The 18,753-nt window shown below is 36.6% G+C and overlaps 1 protein-coding gene across 2 annotated transcripts in view; it reads right to left on the bottom strand.

The window, feature by feature from the left end:
* The window catches only part of LOC128886057 (uncharacterized), a 346,337-nt gene that overhangs the window by 242,124 nt on the left and 85,460 nt on the right, over positions 1-18,753 (bottom strand). For both annotated transcript variants that reach the window (XM_054140597.1, XM_054140598.1), the window contains exon 2: positions 18,036-18,101. The gene's annotated coding sequence lies outside the window, so the exon portion shown is untranslated. The remainder of the gene's footprint in view (positions 1-18,035; positions 18,102-18,753) is intronic.

Raw genomic sequence — 18,753 nt, forward strand, 5'->3', positions numbered from 1 at the left:
CTTCCTCCAGCGTTCAACTAGCTAGTCTTAAACGAGTGCTCTGTCTATTTGGAGGACTAGCGTTTAAATTTCATGGAGCAACAATATTTGCATTTTCGTGACGTAACATTGCGAGAAACAGAATAACAAACTATGCGCGAGTGAGCGGCCTGGTATTTGTTTTTTCGTTCGTAAAATTAGAACTGCGGGAAAAATTCCTGCTTAGATTTTGTCCCCTTGAACGGCTTCTTGGTTACATAATTTCCGTTTGAAGTATCTACAGTCAGTCGAAACAGATTCCATTATGATTGATACTTCGATCTGGAATAATAAATTTGTGGAATTCTCAAAATGCAATTGAGATGTTCAAAAACAAGGTCTGCATTGTATAGTTTGACAATGCCCATAATTTTATTCTTGAAGAATAAAGTTCATGAAATGTCGGAGAAAATTCAACGACTATGAGACTTTTACTTTGTGAACTCCGTAGTAAACAAACGTCTAGCGGATTTAACCTTTTCGCGCCCGCATTCTCAGGAGCCTACCGTCCCTCACATTTAAAGATTTACGAAAAAGGATATCAGGATTTTGTTTTTTGACATCATCTTCCACGATTAATTATAATATAAAGAAATTACTTGATGATTATCCAAAGATTAGTGTTTTATTAACAGAACAACCTATCTACCGAGAATTATCTAAAATAATTTAATAAAAATATTCCTAGCGTTGATTGCGTGATTACTAGTAACAGGCTTCAGACTTGGTAATCGACAAAGCTCCTTCTTTCAACCCCTTGCAATGAATAATCTTACGGTCAGTTCTCTGTAGGTTATAAAATACACTTCTTCAAACATTAAACTAAGGTTTCTGAGACTTTCATGACATTCTTGAATGCAGATAAATTTTTATCAAATAAATACGTAACCTCCATTCTATTTTGTTTTTCACGTATTACAAAATGCACCATAAAATGCTGAATTTTAAAACGATATATTTTAGGGACTAAATTGTAAATTGATTTTTTATTTCAGAGGAATACATATCAATACTTGGCCCAGATTTTCGCAAACTTTCAGAAAACTTAAATCATTTTACATTCCGTCGAATTCCCTTAACCGAGAAGGGCCGGAAACGTTTCGATCTCACGTTCCAATATATTTAAATGCTTCCATCGGACAACATTTCGTACTCAAATCGGATTTATATTCCGGCGAGCAATCATCTATGAAATTCGCGTTCATATTTCCTTTCGATGTACCGTTAACCCGTCGAATTTATGAAGTTTCGACGGTCGTTGAAGCGTTCAGCGCTTCTGTTTCTCCTTGGGTTTCGACACCGGCAAGTGTTGAAACACGGATATCCAAGTGGCTCGAATATTTCCTCGATAAAGTGCGCTGGGTTAAGAATAATTGGAGAGCCCTCCTCTCCCCTCCCCTATACCCGTGCCACCTATTCCCGATACGTGTGTGTGTGTTTTTTTCCCTCGCTCTCCGTATATATGTACGTGTATTCCCCAAACGGTTTACTCGGTCAACGGTATCGACAAGTATAAATTAAGAAACTTTATTGCCCGTAGAAATGGTGCAGTGCGACGTCTGCGTTCGTAAATGGCGTCGTCGTGTATACCCCACACTAACCTGCGCATATGTATACCAGGGACGCACTAACGAGGCAGTAAATTCTACATGTTGGACCGCTAATGATTACCTGATATCATGAGCTAATGGACGCGGCAGATGTCGTTCCCCTCCGCCGAAATTTTATTTCGACTTACATCGATCCCGATGTCCGACCAGGCCCAACCAAGTTCGTTTTACGAATCATCCTAATAATTTACATCGGTGGATTTCTCCCAAAGGTCGGTTCGATTAATGCGCCGGTGGCTGATTCGACCGCGTTGATTTAATAGACCCGTGCGAAAGTTATGGCTTCGTCGCAATCGGCGTGCACAGATGAATTTTCATTAAATCCAAGCTGCGGATTCGAAAAGTGGACTGATTTCCTGAATCCCTTTAACTCGATCGGTTTACTTGTGAATAGGATCTTGGCAGTTTCGATATTTAAGTCGCGGAACTCTTGAAAATAGTTGGTTTGAAGCTATTACTTTTTTTGAAAATTTTTGATTCAAGAATTTGAGGACTATCACGCTCATTTATCAAAGCTAACTGCAGAGTCTTCTTTTCTCTTTAATGGTAACGCTTCAGGCTTTTCTACGTGAATTACACGTTTTAATTATAGAATAGAAAGAGTTTACATTTCGTTAGGTACTTTGGGTCAGTTTTTAATTATAAACTTATGGATAATCATATCTTTTCATAAACAAAATTCCTGTATTCAGAACAGAGATTATTAACAAATAGACATGTTTTCTGTTAATATGAATACATAAAATGAAGAATTCATACGTGTCTCATATCATTTTTTAATTAATGAATCAGAAAATCTATAATATTTTATATAGTAACTTGTAGAATGAAGAGTATTGGTTATTTAATTATATTCTTACCTTCTAAAAGACATTTCATTATCGAATATTTGAAAAAAGATCAGTCGCAATAAATATGCGGAAATTCGCCTAGCATACGCTAGAAGTTCAAACGACCTTTAAGTTTTTTGTTGTGAACTTTAAAAGTACTTTGGAGCGTTCATTGGGTCTGAAGTTCGGTGAACTTTTTGCGCCAATTGACTTCTACTATTCAGCATCGTCCAACACAGTAATTGTTAAACTTTTACCCCATCACAGAGCGGTGAATTAGCATTTCGTGTTTACCTGTTAAGATTTCTGTAAACAAGGCTTGTTAGAATTACATGCCGCAGAGGAATTACTTCGATAACTTATTCAATATTGCTCTAAGGAATATTGCTGTAATGCATTATTGAACTTTTTCTCCATGAATTGTATCTTCCGCGTCGTTGAATTCATTTTTCAAAATAGAAATCAATTGCATCCCCTAACGAAAGCTTTGGTACGAATCGAAATGAATGCACACGTTGAATAATGTTCGCGTCAGTTATCGGATTTATTATATTGTAAATTTCAGAAACCATTGCCACGGGGTTAATGAACGCGTAAAATTTGTTAAAAAATCGTTCCATTTGAAAAAGTCGATGGCCACTTTTATTTTTGGACCTTTATTGCTACTTTCGTAAATTTGTTTCATTGGCATTCATTGGATATTAATCATAAATAAATGAAAGAACGGGGTGGAAACCAAATACAGTGAATGATTCATAGATCGAGATACTGTTAGTTCGCATATTTACCTAAATGTAGTACTTATATATTAGCAAAAGCGAGTTAGAGCGTCATTGATGCACAAATGTAAAATATTAAGCCAATTTAAAAAAGTAAAATTAAGAGTTTAATTAATAAATGCATGTGAATTTTATTCTATGGATTGAATGTGGCCAAAGGACACCATTCACACCCTTGTCGGTAACATTTACAAATTCAAAAGGAAAAATGAAAAACAAATTCTAATTCAGTCACACTTAACACTGAATCTACCATAGCCTGTCAAATGACCGTTTTCAAACTTTTATGTAGTTACTCTTATATATAATACATAACTTATATAGAACTATTTCATGTATTATTCAATTCAGTAACAAGTTAAATATTTCTGCATTCAGTTGAAAAAGGTGTCTTTAGGATCAGTCATTGAACTAGTCGAGGTAGAAACCGGTATAAATAAAACGTCGGTAGATTTAGTGTTACCTATAAAATGGATAGGTAAAATTAGATCTACTTGACAATGGATCGCCGCGTCTCATAAACGCTCCGCACGGCTCCAGCTAGCTTGACAAATTCTGGGTGACGAACAAAAATGATGAAAAATAAAGCAAAAGGAATGTTACACGTTACGCGATTTCCGCGAATATTTAAAATTTGAATGGAACTCGAGCGTGCATAGTTTTCGGGTGCACGACGCCAGCGGAGTTGGTCAGAAAGCATTTCCCCGGTGGCGGTGCGAATTATGAGCCACAAAATGAAAGCGGAGCGCTGGGAAACGGAGACCGTCAATTGCCATGTCAGTCACGGTTTGGAGTAATTTCGAATGCGTAGGTCAAACAGGCGGACTTGAAGGCCTTTTTGTTCTCCTGGTCAAAGGAAACCCCAAGGAAAAAGAGAAGAACGAGAACAAGGGAGCAACGTTTCAACGACCTGTGTCGAAGGTGTATGTGTAAACATTCTTCTTCAAGGATGAGACACGGAGTGTTAGATTAATACTCCTGAAACGTTCCACGAAACTATACAGGGTTTCTGGCGTTGGTGGCACAATAGAACAGTGATAAGTTCTTTTAAAAAAGTAAGTTGAAAGTGCAGAGAAAATAAATATTTTCATGTAAGGGTTCGTTTTCAAGGAAACTTGAAAATTTATCGAGCACAAGTGTAGCAAGTGTAAGTTTCGACGTGTCAGACTTCTGTTTCTTATTGTATTTGTATTTATGAATAATATGCTTGCTGGATTGGTCGTGATGCCATGATGAGATGGCCAGCATAAATTTAACTATCCGTATTTCCATCTAGATTTATTTTCTTTGACACCTCGCCTTCAGAATTCATTCTTTCAATTCTTATTGACAACCCCTGTCACTGTCAATTAATTATCGAGTATTCTAGCCAGAATTGTTTCCGTTGGTACCTCACCTTCAAAATTAACTCTTTTAGTTTCTTAATGAAAATTATCTGTCAGTCACACGCGATGAGCCACCATTGTAATATGAATAAAATAAAAGGATATATTATGCTAATTTCATGCAGGGGATGAATTAATGCATGGCCGATTCATGGAATTCCTGATAAAACGATTGGACCTCAACAAAATTTGACGACATATGGCCTGGCTATTGTAATATGAATGAAATAAAAGATGTCCTACCACACGGTGGATGAATTCGCGTGAATGTTCAATGTATAGTCGATGGATGAATTTCATGATAAAACAATCATAGCTCATCAAAATTGAACCAATTGTGGTCTAGCGATTGTAATACGAAGAAAATGAAAGAATGACCTATATTGCAATAATTCGAGGTAGTGGAGTGTAAAAATCTATGATAGAATGATTTTCCTCGATAGAATTATAACGTGCGGCTCAACGTGTTAAAAGGCGAGTGTTCGGAATGTTCGAGACGAGCCTCTACTTATTCCCCGTATTTCGTCGACTCGACTGAAACGCGTGCCGAGTTTACGATTAAAAGTTCCGTTTGCGCGACGCAAAGCTGGTGTTGCTTCGCTTGGGAATTCGTAATGCACTGTAAACGTAAGAATTTTTATTGCCGTCCTTATCCCCCCGAAGAAGAAACTGTCGCCTAACGAGAAAAGTACCGAGCTCCGTGTACCTGAGAAGTTTCCTCGATATACAGCCAGATTTCCCCGGACTCTGTCAACAGGCTTATTGATGTGGACAAACATTGACTCTGACGCATATCTAATTAGAGGAGAAATGGTTGGGCCATCGATTTACGCCAACGGCTAGCCGGAAGCTTAATCGCTGGATTAATATTTCAATACCGAGTGATATCGATATTTGTCCATATTAGGTGTGGGTCACGCGAATTTTCAACGTTAACCATCTCTTGAGAAACGCAAATTCGTATTCATTTCTGCGACAATTATCGAGAAATTAATAAACATTGAATGTTCTTTGTTTTATTAAATAATGTGGACATTGGACAGCGATAACATTAAGTATCGCAATAAAGCCAATAAATATAACAAAAAATAAAGTAACATTAGAATATTGCAAAATTAAAGGAAAAAATTATTATTGAGTGAAACCTGTAGAACCTGTAGTACAACCTGTAGAAGATGTGAAGAAAAGCAAAAATAATGCTGCATCATCAATTGAAGAATTAAGTAGTCAGGACTAAAATAATGTATCCTATTGATACTTTTTTACATTATTAATACGAGAGACGATTGCAATAGCGATTTATGTTACAGGTGTCGCTATATTTGTCTTGTGACGTATACCATGCATCATTGTTCGGAAGACAGAATCAGGATCGTGTTTCATCTTTATAATTCAAAACAGTATGAATTACCTTCGTTTTGACTACACATTGTTCGATTTATGACACAGGCGTTGTTTCTATTTTTTCTACTGTCCCCAACATTTTATTACTCGACATACTGTACTATGAGAAGTTTCATTTCGTTTGTTTATAGATTTTGTTTATTATTTTTTTTCGTATGTTATTGTATCATACCTTAGTTTTTTCATAGTCTTTTTGTATTACTCCGATCGTTTATAAAAAGTCATTTCTTTGACATTCCTGTAATTTTACCCAATTCTGGTATTGTTATTTAATTTTACAATTCTCTAATTGTTAGTCTTCTTGGATGAGAAAAGTAACGACGACAAAATCAAAAAGAAAAAACAGTAACTCTAATTATAATGTCCATAATATTTAATGAAAGAATACGTATTTAAACTTTCCAAAATATATTGGTTAAGAAATTATTAAAAAGGAATTCGGTTCAGTAAAATTAATGAATCTTTTTTGTCCCTTACATCCAAAGAAAGAAACAAAATAAATAAATTTTATTTAATTACAATTAATATGAAAATTAATATTCCCACGTTATAAAATATTCTAATTTTTTACAGTACAAATAATTTAAATTTCAGTTAGTAGAAATTATACATTTCATATAACTTGGTGACAAAAACCGTCGGATAACATTAAACTAAAATGCAGTACCGCATAACAATGTAAAACGAAAATCAATCAAATTTAACGTTTATTAATAACCGAGTATTTCTTTAAATTTCACAGAGCTCTAAACAACGTATAAATTATCCGTCGGTTACCAAATTAAACACTCAATTAAGTATTAAAAGATCATGATTAATGATTCATCTCACAAAAGGATGTTTAATAACGAACAATGTACATCGTTAGACTGCGAAATTGAATGCGTAAAGTTCGGGAAGCCTCCACGGGAATCAGTTGAAAAAAGAAAGGATACGTACGAAACAACACATCAATTACGAAATAATTTTAAAGGGGATGCACGTGTCGACATACGATACCGTAAAAGCGGAACTTTTGCGTACCTGTAATCATCGTGACGCCGGGGTTAATTTACTTCTAAACACACAGGCCAACGCATAATGGAGGGAAAGTTGCTCTATAATTTGCGTAAAGTTTACGCGGCGCGTAAAGCTACTTTGTTTACTTAATGTCCAACTTTATTCCATCAATTTACAACAAGTTTGGATAAATTTGCATGTTTCTAGTCGAAGTCAGGAACGTTGCTTCCGCGAAAACATCAATCACTTACGCGCCATCTTTGTGCACACAAGCACCCCCGGCGGATGTAGTCGTTAATAAATTGAAAATATCGAATGTTGTTCCGAGCATGCTCTTGGCGTTCGAAATTGATTAACTATCCGGGAAATTACGCGGTGACGTCGAGAATTTGTTAACGCAACTACGGACACCGCGTGGCCGACGAACGTTTCGCTCGTCAAATTATCGTTGCAGAGGAACTGTTATGTCTTCACCAAACGCCAATTTATATCAGTCATGTGCTCAATCGATCAAGTTATTAAACGTTTATTTGTCGGAAAATAAATCGAATTGTCTAATTGTTTCACAGTGTATTAAACGTTTATATTTCGAACAATTAATTGCGGTGTCTTATTCTTTAACGATCACGAATTAAAATAATGGTGACTTCTAGGTTGAGTTAAAATCAATTTAATTCAGTCACTATACACCCTTACTCTAATACCAACGGAATTAATATTATAATATTATTAAATATATTTTACATGTGTTTTGCATATCACAATATGTTATCACTAACACAACTATCAATTTATAAATTATTTATTTAGATTTCCTATAAAATATACTTAGTATGTTTGATATGCTAATCGGCATTACTTTTTGCATATATTTGTTCAAACATGTGAAATATTTGTAAATATATGATTGATTAATAGAGAAATAATGATAAAGGTATAATATATTATCTGAATAAGAAAGAACATGTAATTACAAAAATTCCTTCGTCAAAGCATCACTAATTTTGAAGTTAATGAACACACCCCTGGCCTTCTAACGTGCCTGCAATTTGTGAAGCAGTTTTATGAAGTTTAAGGGGAAAATAAATTTCCGAACATCAAATGCTGAAACGTACAAAAAGAGGCTCTTTCACTGCGCGGCATAATTTACTTTTCACAAGGACTAGCACGTATTTTGTAATTTTCGTGTTGACTAATTTAACTTTGAAAAATATTGCAAATTACGAAATGCGAATATACAAGACGAATTATACGCAAGAAAAGCATTATAAAGATTGAAAATGATGTTTCTCGTAAATAGGACTCTTCTCGAGTTTGCATATATTTGTTAATATTAACATACATTATAACTGCATAAAATCCACAGTCTATTGTTAAGTCATTCTATCAACACGATTATGTTTATCACTCAGCTTCTCCTCCGAATACCCATGAAATTCAGTTTCGTTCTAATCAGTGAGGAAGAGGTTGGGAAAATCAAGAATAAAATTGATAACCCGCTAGCTTTACCCTTTTCATGTCTTTCAGCGGAATATATCAATGGATTACAGGTACCAATCTCGAGTGTCTGATGGTCACCATTCGTGGAAGACGGCCAGTCACTGTAAAGAATAGTGAACGTCTCTCACGATAATATATGTTCTCGCATCAGTCTGGAAACTACGATGCATTCTTGAACTGTCATTCAGAACTTTTCAATCACTCGACGTGCAATTCGCTACCTGATCCTTCGAATTTTTACACGCTTGAACAGAAACGAGGACATTTCATTTCTAACTTATCCTGAGCATTATCTCCTATCTTGCGTACACCGATCGCTCAAAACTTTAAAGCTCTACAATCTGTAACATAATGATTGACCTCAGTCCCTCCTATACTTAATTTTTGCGTCGTCTTACTAGAAAGACTCCTTGAATATATACACTATCATTCAAAGATACAAATTTACTCCAATGAAACTACTATTATTATTTTTATTTATTTATTGTCGCATCAGCTTGTAAACTATTAGCAACCACTGTGAGTTACATGTGCAACATTTATATACGTGTGTGAGTCATAATATAATTGTAATAAATATGGAATGACTTATGGTTAGAATAACTAATTCTTACATCTAACAATAATCATAAATACTATTTAACATTAACGTATATTTGTGAAGGTAGTAGTGTCTTGTTAATTATTGTTTATATTTCTTTGGATATTCTTGTCCTTTGTAAATGAGGTATAATTTTTTATATTCATTTCTTGTCATTAAGCATCAGGGTGGTTGGAAGGTTTTGCATCCAATGAAAAATGTTATCAAGCAAGGGTTACTAAAATTCGCGAATCAACGTCAATTAAATTAAATAATCGTTCCACGCCCCGACAAGTGATGGTAGCAGACCTCGTAGTACGATTTCGGACGCGCGCATGATCGCGCGGGTGCGAAGAACGTCGCACGCACTTCCGTGTGTGTACGCTAGCGCGAAGGTTACGCGACGTGACCGGATTGCGGGTCCGGCCGATTTGAAAGAATTGCGAGTCCATCCACGTAACATAAAATATAGTAAATCGGGCAGAGAGTAATGCCTGGCTCGTAAATAACATGACATATGTTCGTAGAAGGCACGGCTGGCATGCACGCGGTAAATCTCCCTCCGGAACGATCGATATAATGGAGGGCCGATTGCAACGTTACGCGCGTGCACCGATCGATCGGACCTGGTCGAGCACGAGTCGTGCCGCGATACTTCAAAAAGTTCCACGGGACTTGAAAGCTGCCAAGGCCCCGACCTGCACCGATCAACGTCAAGTTTCCAGGACGTTTCGCGGCAAAACACGCCTTCCGCCTCGTTGCGCGCCTCGTCGTTTCCGGCGGTTACTTACGAATAAGGGGCACCGTGGCACAACTCCCCCTCCGGTTTAAACTTTGCCGCTCCCTGGGAAGAAGTTGCTGCAACGTGGGCGATATCCAAATTTCAATATCGCGCCCGACGATAGATATTGTTACGAGAGTGAGACGCTTAAACGAGAAAAACGAAAAATTCGAAGTACAAGATGGACAAATTTTTATGTTGTAAAGTACTAGTGAGAGAATGTAGTTTACAATAATTCCAATAACTCTTGTTCAATATATTGTTGAAAGTAAAAAGTGAACTTTGGGAAAAAATCTATGCATTAGTTTCAATCACGTGGCAAAATATTTATTTTTAGTTTCATTTTTGTAGGATAATTTTAATATTGAAGTACCTTTAAAATAGATGTGCAATTTGAATGTAATAATAAGAATTTATTTTGATTTTTGATATATTGGGTTAACTAACTTTAAATGAACTTTAAAAAAAAGGTACCAAAAAGTACCTCGATGATTCGTGACACAAATATTACATTATAATATATAATTTAATTATATAATTAAACAGATGCAAGTACATACCAACGATTTTTAAACGTTTTTCTCGAGAAATCGTGCAAAATATTATTCTATGGTAAATATTATTCCATATATTTTTACACGAACAACCATCCCCCTCCTGTTTATTTTACGATTATTCAATCACTCTATAGCACACACATATACTTTTATTTTAAAAATACTTTCGTATCTTTCCCCGTAGAATTATATACGAGCGGAGAAACATGTTGTATACAGGTCGTATGGTGAGAATCTGCAAAGGCTTGTAACTGAAAAAGGACTAGACTTCCTACATACTGCACCTTCTATTATTGTCCAGGCAACCGATGCACTCAGACCGTTCAACCTTTGTGCATGTTTGATCAACGTTGTAAACAAGTTTCCTACAAGTTTCTCGCCGCGATGAATCAATTCATCCACCCAGACATCAAAGCTAACCACGAGCGGAAAGTTTACGTTCTTCGATTAACTTGATCAATCGAAATGTCTCAGAAAATGATGCCCCGTCGTGGAGAGTCGTTTGAAACGTTGTGAAAGATCTACTAACGTCTGCAACGCGTACCAAATCTTTCCTTAAAGGCGAATGAACGTCTAGACCTTAACGAGAAGTAGACTGGAGCCATTTCTGGCTCTTCGAGCAGAAAGTCTATTATCTGAACGTTTCCAGCCATATAATTTCTATCCTTCATGATCAAAAGTACTCTTTTAAAAATGATATACAAATGATGTAGGTGGTGATAAGGAAACGTGATAATTGTGGACTTGCTAAAGAATGGAAAATATTTTAACAGCGACTGAGTTACTGTGTAATGCTGCCATCTTTAAAATGTTAGAGACACACGCGTTAGCTAACATTTAAAATGGAAAAATCTTGTTCTACTTTCATTGTCATTAATAATTTGCTGACTATAAGTTAGAGATATTTTATCTCTTTCTTTCGTATCATACAATTTCGTCGCAATTTAACAAATTCCAGTAATGAACATTATGCTTAAAGGAACACAAACGATTTTAGCTTTTATTTCGACCTACCGAGCAAACCTCTCAATCGTTATTCATAGAAAAGCGTTACAGTGGCGAGCCTTTTTCCTTCGAATGCATCTGAAGCGGGAATTAAAGCAGGAAAGTAGGAGAAACGATTATGTTGATCCAGAAAAGAACCGCGCAAAGTACGCGGAGAAGCCCGTCGGAGCAACCAGCAACCATCGCGAGATAAGAAGCGTTCATATGCGGAAAAATGCAAATTTCCCTTCGGCCAGAATTACACACTCGCCCGGGTAAGTGTCCAGAGAGGAAAAAAGTGGATACCCAGCTCGCCACGGACGCGATACAATCGCTTCACGGTGATTCAGGTAAACCTTATTTAATTTTACGTCATACCCGTCCCCTCCTATCACGCGAGACTCGTCCGAGATGCAAGACCTCGATTCCACGTGAGATTGATTAAAACTGATTGCTCAATTACACCGGAACGAGTCTATTTTTAAACGAAATATCTCGAAACGACTCTTCTCTCGCTAGTTCGTTAAACCTATTAAAGCGGAGAATTAAAAAAATTCACTGATACAGTTACACCCGTCCTGGTTTAACGAGCTAAGACGCACGACTGCTTCGTTAAGCTCTGCAAGAAAAGTGGGGCAGTAGTTTATATTATTTAAAAAGAAACCGGGGGAGAACATGATAATTTTTAACGCAATCGCGAAGAACGACTTCGGTGTCCACGAGAAATAGAGTATTTAACGATACTCGTACTCGGTGTGTTTTTACAGTACTCAACTTTCTCTTTAAATGAAATAACATTAGCAGACGAATATAAGGAAAATTAAAATTGGCACTGTTTCATTGATTCGTGAACCCAAAATACTAGATGAGAATACTCTGAAACTATGTCATTATTGAAAGACTTGCAAGTATTAGAATTATAGAACGAAACTTTGCAATCTTATAAATAAGCTCTAATTTAATTTAAATATTTCTATTTATTATCTCTTGAGTTTTAGTCGTCTTTGGCGTGTACAAATATTATAATTACATGTAAGTTTTTAAAAAATTTACTTGAATTGAATGGTACTGACTAAAGTAAAATCACAACATGATAGAATATAGAAATAGATAGAAATTTTATGCAAAATTCAGAACTTCAAAAATATGAATTCATCATTGAAATGGAACTTAAATACTGTAATGAATAATGAATAAAGCATTCTATAAATATCATATCCTATACATTAAAACATCCTTAACTAATGAACAATGTCTTCAACAGACTATTAAATGTGAACCCAGTATATCTCTACTTTGTTCATACAGTCATTTGAAAAAAGAACTCGATCAACGTTCACTAAAGAAATTTATTCAACGAACAACGACTACAGCATTGGACAAAACTCTTGGTTTACGTGTACCATAACAACATGTATTCCCTATTCTGCGATAGCTACAAAAACCCCAGAGCACGGTGCTTGACATTAAACGAAAGGGGGTTGATTTATCTTCGGTTTTCAATCTAACAGTGGTCGTCCCTATGCCTATTCATTCAGCATTCCATACAGGTCCGGCGAACGATTAATAATTTTCCCTTTTTAGCCTTTCGCTGTTGTGTACGTGGAACAGCCAGACCGGCCAGCGGAATCGAGGAGGGTAATTCGTGTTTCTGTACAGCCAGTTTCATCAACCGATTTCGCAATTATCGAAGAAATAAGGGGACAATTGCATTTAGCTGCGACAAATCGCCACGCGAAAACTGTGCAACAAGCCGTGCATCGTCGGAAACGAGAGTCGCGGGAGGAAACAAACAACCCCGGAAACGTAATATGAAGTCCCAGGTCCGAGGACGTTAATCTAACGGCCTTGATGATGGTTGAAACCGTTTTACTCATCAAGATTGGTTTGTCGTTAGGGGTCCGTTTCCCGAAATTTTACTGACTCTTGATTGCTTTCCTCTGTGTCCGCCCTTTTCACGATCGCCCCCCAGCCCCGTCTTCAAATCGTCAATTTAAAGCTACGACCAGAGAACGAAACAGGGTGTCCCGAAATTCCCGGTCGATCAATTCGCTTCGACGAACACTGCGGACCGCACGAATCGAGCGATTTTCTTAGATAATCTGTCATTTCTGTCAATGTGTCCTGTTACGAGTAGATGTAAGCCATCGGCAACCATCATAAGGTCGTAAGGCCACGTTAGATGATCATTAAAAGTAGGAATATTTTATTTTATGTATAAGAAGCACTCCTTATTTAGCTAATGAGAGAAACGTTTATTTAATTTACTTATTTTCGAACTGTTTAATTTATCAACGATAATGAGTATCTTTTTGACCAGGTTTCAATTCAAACTTATTGTAACAAAAAGAAACAGATAAATAAACTAGTCAACTTATCAAATGTAGTTTTAAAGTCGTAACCAGATTATGCATTATAAGAACAATTACAATAAGATTTCCTAAAATAAAAAAAGGAAAAAGGAAATTCATCTGGTAACACTCCCTCCAACAATTCATTCCCTCACAGTACCTAACAAAGTTTAATCTTTGATGCTTCGATCACACATAAATTTGGTTCGCTTCCTGGTTGTCAATTACAGAAATTCACGATCACGATACGAGTGCTCGTGATTCAATACCCATTAAACACTACCAAAGAAATCTATAAGACTCTAGACCCTCCACTTCATTCTTCCCCGTTCAACGACGGCGCCACCAAAAGTCGACAGTTGAACGAATGAGCTGGCGAAGGTATCGGATAATACAGAGAAACGCGGAAACCAGTGGTTGGGGTGGGGGGATGAGGAACCGAGCAAAGCAGCCTAAGTGAAACGAATGTCGGTAGTTTCCCGAAGCAGTTTCGGGATGTTGCAACGGTGTCAACTTTGTCCATTAACCATCGATTTCTCTCGGCGCGTTAGCCAACTGGGCTGAAGCGTTTACCCCTTTTCGCTGATAGCGGCAACTTCGCCACGGCCTGACAACCTTTACAGTTTCACGTTCTTCTTTCGGAGTTTTTTTCCTTGCACACCCGTTAAACCATAGACGCCCGAACGGTGCCCGTTAATTGCTATCGTTGATGAAACACACCACCCTGGGCGAGATACTTGCCCAACTTCGGTGGTGTAATTTTATCCGAAACGCGAGGACGCGCCCGTTTGCGAAACTGGTTTGACTGGGAACGCTGAAAAATTCCGCTCCGTTCGATAGGAACTTTACGACGTTTGTGTAACGGGTGTGAAAGAGAATTACGCTCTGAGGGCCCAGAAAAATCGCAGTTAGGGCGATTGAACTTTAAGAGGCCTTCTCACTTTAGAAAAGTGATTTTCAAAGCTTCTGGAAAGGTTTTCTTTGGAAGAAGGAGCTCGATTTTATTGCATTATCTTCACGGAGTTTGGAAAATAAATTTTGTTTCAGTACGTTATTTAAACGAGGAAAACTGCTGTAAACAGGTGTGCCGAGAATGTGTTTTTAGCACTATGTTTATGGAAGTTCAAAGTTAGATTGTATTATTCTCTTTTAACGTTTAATTTTTAAGAACTTTTTGAGCATGTTTGTTTTGCATGGCGGCTCTACCTCGGGCCTCGAAAAGAGCACAATATTTGAGAACTTTAAAAAAAAAAAATAAAAAAAAAAACATAAGCCGGATCATCCTGGAATTTGGCGCATATTCTTATTGATTATCGAACTAGCTTTTACTACTTTATAGCTACAGAATCGATGTGTAGGCATGTACTACAATAATACGAATTTCCAGGAAAATATGTATATTTGAGGGAGAATGGTTTTCTCGAGAAATTCTTTTATACGTAATATTGTAATTATTTTAGTTATCAATTGAGTTAGTTGGCAAATTGGACACCTACTACTGCTCTTAAATTTATATTGTTTGACCTCTCTGTGTCATATGTTCATTATTTACTAAGCTTTCCAATTGAAACTACGAGAGAAAAGAAATACTATAAATATTATAATATAATATGAATTATGATTTTAATTTTAATATAGTATGAGTAATAACAATTTAAAATGAAGGAAATACTCACGTTGATTTAAATTTCCGTCAAAATTGATCATTCTAAAACAGTATCTATGCACAATATTTTACAACAAATACTATCTTCTATGAGAATAGAAAGTCAAACGTCTCTAATGACTTGTGATTTATTTCAGCTACTTCACCCTAATTTTCATCAGAGCCTTTGTCATTAATTAGCGACCATGCTCAAAGCGTATTAGAATTTTCAGCACCGTCGACCACAATTCCGTACACGACATTCGTGGACGAAAATAAGATAACAGAGTACTCAACTCCAAAACTGTTGTCCCTCTGCAGTTACTCGGCCAAAACTCATACGCTGTTCGCGGCAACAACGAAGAAAGGGTTCTGTCCTTTCATTTCGCGTTCCGCAACTTCTGTCCCCCAAGAGATGAATATAAATAAGGGTATCAAGACAATAATACTCTGTTGGTATTAATTCAAGTTATGCGTACGAAGACTTACCGTCGCGCGCGAAATTAGGTTTCCAGCATAGCTGACGCTCACGCCCTCTTACCAGGTTTGAATGACGAGTATTCAGCGAATGACGAGCAGGAGACGTGAATATTTGAGACCGACGCGAACTGATTTAACTGGCGTATTAATGCCAAGTAACACACACCTGCTTTATGAAGCCGTCTGACAATAGGACCATAACTCGGATTTAGTAAGTTAATCCGTTTGGCGGAAACGCGAGAGGGGTTGTTCCGCCTCTTTTAATTAAGAGTGCAATCATTCTATCGTAATCCAATACTCTATCTCCGCCCTGCCCATCGCAATTCTCTCAGTCTTATTCCCCCCTACAGTTAAATTCGCCGTAAAAAGTTTCAATCTGTCACCGGTTTGTCTTCGTTCGTCACACGATGTCGCTTGTCACGTTTGCGTTAGTGTTTCGTTGATTAAAAATTAGATGAAGAACTTTGCGAACTTTTACTATAATTTATTATAATTGTAAATATCTTCGACATTAGGGAGGATTTCAAAACACAAATTCTAAAATTATTAATTTGTGTGTTCATCAATATTTGAAAGAATATTTTTATCATCTATCCAAGACGAAGAATATCTTCCATCTAGTCGAAGAATATTCTTATTAGGATTGAAATGCTGATTACTTTTTGACAGTGTCAAATAAACATGAAGATACCCATCGTTTCCTGATAAGAAAAATATCAGTACTTATTTGGACCTCTTTCTACAAGACTGACATTTTCCAAACACAATTTCCACTACTCTACCGTATTTCCAAAAATATACTTTCTTAGGGTCTAGTTTCGAACGAGTAATAATACATATATTTTAATTAATTTGTGCAAAAGTCTATAAATCCCATCCCACGAGACAGTAAAAATGAATAAACACGTTCCCAACTGACATCTCATTTTACTCTGGAGCCGTTCAGATAATTAAACTACTACCTGTTCATTAAATGCGAATACGCACGCTGGATATTATAGAAATAAATGGCAGTTATGAACGGATATAAACAGAAGATTTTATACGATATTAATGCGTTAGGATGTGTGAAATATCACGAGCGTGACTAGTTTTCGTGAACGCTTCCTTTGATGCAGTAATAAAGCGTTTACTGTCGCGCGCAGCCATATACCACGAAACATAAGCTCCCCTTTATATCCCTAAACTCTTCTGTCGTTTCCCTGATCATCGCTCACGAATCAGTGGACGCTGCTCCCTCCGTGTACGTATGCTTCACGTTTGAATTTTAAGCAGCACTTTTAGCTCGCTACGCTCAACTTTTCCGCTACTTGATTATACCCAAGTGGTTGGGTGTAAAACAGCGACGATGTTTTCGCACTTTCAGTTTCTGCTTTTCTACGCTAACTCTCGGCTCTAACCTTAACCCTGTTTCCGACGACCTTATACTGGAAGTCGAGGACTACTCGAATAATTTAATAACAAAGTAGACGTAATCTTAATTGGTTTTTGGAGTAATCCAGAAATACATTTTCCTCGACGTTTCGTGGCGCGGTCGCTTGAAACATAATTGCTAGGAATAATACACGTTTCGACCACTGGTTTTGGTCGATTTTAGTTTATAAAAATAAAAGCCAGGATAAAAAAGTGATAGTTAAAAAGCTCTTATCTTAGCAAGTTATCTCTTAACAAAACGTAGCACGACTTTTAATTAGTTACTATTTATTATCGTATCGTCATTGTGAAAAACACATTGTTGATTTATAGCAATTTTAAGGTATTTCTCTGATAGACGGAAAAGAAAAATCTTTTCTGCATCCTATTCTATCGATCAACAGAACGTATCAGCTGTTGTAAGGAGCTAACATGAGCATCCATCCGCCTGCCTATGTTTACCAAACTCATTGTCAGAGATAAACCGTGACGTCGCTGGCTGAAGAAAATATTGTGTACATCATTGCATCGTGCAAACATGCATTAAAAGACGTAGGCAAGCAAATGTTGACAAATCAGTGACACAAGAAATTTTAAATAAAAAAGAAACGATGTGATAATTTAATTGAAAATAGAAAATGCAACTGAACACATTATAAAAAACTTCTCCTGTGTTCGTGTGCATTCTTTTTTATCTAAATAGTTAGTTATAAACTCACCCGTGGAGTGCACAATTCAAATCACGGTTTCGAAAAAAATCCTTGATGTTGTTGACGAACTGGATCCTGCAATCATAATATAAATTAAAAGTTAGAGAAAAGTTTTTTATTGATTTCTGTAAAAAATATTCTTACATGTTTCATCAGTAAATTATAATATTCAAGTTGTATGTTATGTAATTTATACATAAAACATTGTTACCTCCTTCAATCATAAGATCAAACGAAAGTCTTTCCAAATTTTTAAGATTCTACGAAAATCTTTTCTTCGTCAAAACGACGGAATTAAATGCAATTCGTTGATAATTCAGTAACGAGCACGTTAAGACTTAAGCGTGACACAAATTTTTCTTGGTCAACGGACGTTAATAACAGTGCATCTAAATTCGAGTTTAAGTTGATTAAAGTGCAGGAGGCGAGTACATCCTATTATTAGTGTCATAGCTTTCCGACCATGCTGGAAGCTGCTTAAATTTAATAGCTCGGAGTAAGCTTAAGGTAAGGTATATTTATATATTTTCCTGTTACACTTTGGTCGCGGAAATAAGTCTTAGCGTCAAGCAGAGAAAACTGAAAGCTCTTGTTGTCCCTTTTGACTTAAGGGAAATAGCAACTCTAGCGATTTATTTCTTTACACTCCATGGTGATACGTCAATGCCTATAGGTATCAACTTAAGTAGAAATAGCGAGTAATAGTCAGACGTACCAGCCAAGTCGT

The sequence above is a fragment of the Hylaeus anthracinus genome, unplaced genomic scaffold, assembly GCF_026225885.1.
Source record: "Hylaeus anthracinus isolate JK02 unplaced genomic scaffold, UHH_iyHylAnth1.0_haploid 11982, whole genome shotgun sequence".
In the NCBI taxonomy this organism is placed as follows: Eukaryota; Metazoa; Arthropoda; class Insecta; order Hymenoptera; family Colletidae; genus Hylaeus; species Hylaeus anthracinus.